The following is a 3,014-nucleotide window of genomic DNA, read 5'->3' on the forward strand; positions in this document are numbered from 1 at the left end:
GCTCGTTCACAGGCTTAGAAGGGTTCTCTGCCAAAGCACGTGATGCGCCCCTTCAAAATGTTTTCTGTTTGGAAGGTTTCCTTAAGAGAATCGGGACGGTGAGCAAAACCATGGCCTTTACCAGCATAAACACAGACTCCCTCCTTCGCAGACCATATATGCAGACACCCGTCGCACAACCCATTTGAAAGCAATTGAATATATAGGTTCACCGTCTTCAATTTGAACAATTGTCTTCCTTGCTCGACATCCCATAATTTGATTGCTGAGTCAAATGATTTCATTATTTGTACACGGACCAGTGGGGCTCATAGATTTCCTTCGTGTGCTCTTTGAGATCATGTAGACACGTATGTTGCTTTCACACTCCATATCTTTGTTGTCAAGTGTCTGGATTCATCTGAAATTACAGCGGATTTGCGTTCACTTACCATCATAATCTTGTCTTTAGCATACTCATGGTCAGCTATGCTGACAGCTTTAGCACCAACCATTGCTGCTTTAAGAGCGAAAACATTCACCAAATTTGCAAGATCAACACTTGAAAATCCTGGAGTTCCTCTTGCAATAATCATCAAATCTACATCATCTGCCTTTAAGACCTTTGACATGTGACATTCTAGGATCTGCCTGCGACCTTCAACGTCAAGGTTGGGTACTACAACATGACAATCAAAGCGACCAGGTCTAACCAGGGCCTTATCCAAAGACCCAGGGAAATTAGTAGCAGCAATAACTATTATTCCTTCATTTTGCTTAAAAGCATCCAGCCCCACCAGTAGTTGATTTAGAGTTATTTTCATATATTGCTGATCTTTAGGATTGCAGCTTCCACCAATTTTGTCAATAAATATGATACAAGGTGACCGCTTCTTTTCAGCTGCAAAATGATCCCGTACCCAACACCCACAAAGATTTCTTTAAATTCACTTCCACTGCAAGAAAAGAAAGGAACTCCAGCTTCACCGGCAATGGCCCTAGCCAACATAGTTTTCCCTGTTCCAGGTTGCCCAACAAGCAAAACTCCTTTTGGCGAGTTGCCACCAAGCCTCGTAAATAGCTTTGGATATAGTAAATAATGAACAATTTCCTCTAATTCTGCCTTGGCCCTTCACATCGCTGAATTTAGTGTTTGACTCCATGCTTGGCTGCACCTCTTCATTTAGACCGAGATCTTTACTAATTCCCCGATCCTCAATAAGGGCTTCAACTCCGGAAATCAAAAGGAATGCAAGCGCAATTGTTCGAAATGCACACCATAGTTTTCAAGCGTGGTTGCACAAGAAACTCCATATTATTAGAAGCAGACTTGAGGGCATTATCCGTTATCAAAGTAAAACCATTCTTTAATAATGGCAGCAGAAAATCATATATATTTGCCAAGGCAGAAAGCAATTCTCGATTATCTTCATTGGAAACCCCTCGTGAGATGAAACATGAAGCAGCAGCAGGATATGCTTCCACAAAAGCATCCAGAGTAGCAACAACATCATTTATGAAGTCCATAACCTCCAGTAAACATGAAGTTGTCCCACCATTGAAGTCAAGTTTCTTCCTGAGAAAGGCAGGGCCTCGAATGCAGAACAACATCGATGGTGCATTGTCTCAACTATGTGTAGAAACTGAGGAACTACCTCCTTTAACTCATTAATTAAATCTGGCTGTGATTTTAGGGCATTAATAACCGATGATCGGGCTAGCTTTTGCATTATCATGCCCATATATAGCACAAACATCCATCAATTTTGGCATGTCCAACAACCTTTTCCCCAGCAAGAGATCAGTGTGCTCCTTTGAGCTAAAGCTTTCACTTGCACAAGCTGCAAGATCTTGATGTGATGACATGCGATACAGGACCATGAAGACACGTTGGCTTAGCTCCTGATCTTCAACGAACAGCAGGGCATTCCCAGCGCTAACACAATCATTTAATTCAATAGCTGTGACAATGAAATTTGTTCGGGATTTCCAGTGAGACTTTCTCCAAATAGCTTTTTGCCTCAGATTGCTGATGATGTTTTGAATTGTGCTTGTGCAGGGATAGGAGCTTGAAGTTGCTGCTGCCTTTTGAAGAGCTGGAGAATAAATTACCTATTCTAAAACAACACATTTAACGATTTCTTCTTCAAAACGGGGTTTTGAAGAAGAATCAATCTCTGACATGAGACGGAGTCTAACACTACCCACTCCATGATGGCCCTTATCTTCTCTGGATCTACTGCAATGCCCTCCTTGGATACAACATGTCCCAAGTCATGTACCTCATTCTGAAAGAAACTACATTTGTTGAGCTTAGCATACAACTGATGCTCTCTCAACAACCTCAACACTGCTGCTAAGTGCTCGACATGCTCTTCCTCATTTTTAGAATATACCAGTATATCATTAATGAACACAATAACAAAATTATCCAAATATGGACACAACACACTATTCATGAAACACATGAATGTGGTTGGAGCATTAGTTAAGCCAAATGGAACAACAACAAAATCATAATGCCCATACCTGGTCCTGAACGCAGTCTTGTAAATGTCCTCCTCTTTGATGTGTACCTGATGGTATCTGGATCTCAAGTCAATCTTCGAGAACACTGCTACTCCCTTCAGCTGATTGAACAATTCGTCAATCCTCGCCAAAGGGAATCTGTTCTTGATAGTCACTTTGTTCAGCTACCTATAATCAATGCATAATCTGAGGGTACCATCTTTCTTCCTCGCAAACAAGACCAGTGTGCCCCATGATGATACACTTGGCATAATGTATCCCTTGTCTAGCATTTCTTTTGGCTGCAACTTTAACTCAACCAACTCGGGTGTGCTCATCCTGTACGGTGCTTTAGATGCTGGAGCTGCCCCTGGCACTAGCTCAATAGAAAAATCTACCTCCCTATGTGGTGGAAACTCTGTGATGTCCTTAGGAAATACATCCCTGAATTGCTGTAAAACCGGGTATTTGTTCAACACATCTGCATCCTCAAGATCCTTACCCTTATCACTAGAAATATGTACTGC

General features: G+C 41.7%; 1 pseudogene; it reads right to left on the reverse strand.

Moving 5' to 3' along the window:
- Nucleotides 1–338: 338 nt before the first annotated feature.
- On the reverse strand, nucleotides 339–1,590 carry LOC149263929 (ATP-dependent zinc metalloprotease FTSH 5, mitochondrial pseudogene; annotated as a pseudogene).
- Nucleotides 1,591–3,014: the final 1,424 nt, after the last annotated feature.

Source organism: Pinus tabuliformis, chromosome 6, assembly GCF_031772625.1.
Source record: "Pinus tabuliformis cultivar Carrire ecotype Pingquan chromosome 6, CPIR1, whole genome shotgun sequence".
Taxonomy (NCBI): Eukaryota; Viridiplantae; Streptophyta; class Pinopsida; order Pinales; family Pinaceae; genus Pinus; species Pinus tabuliformis.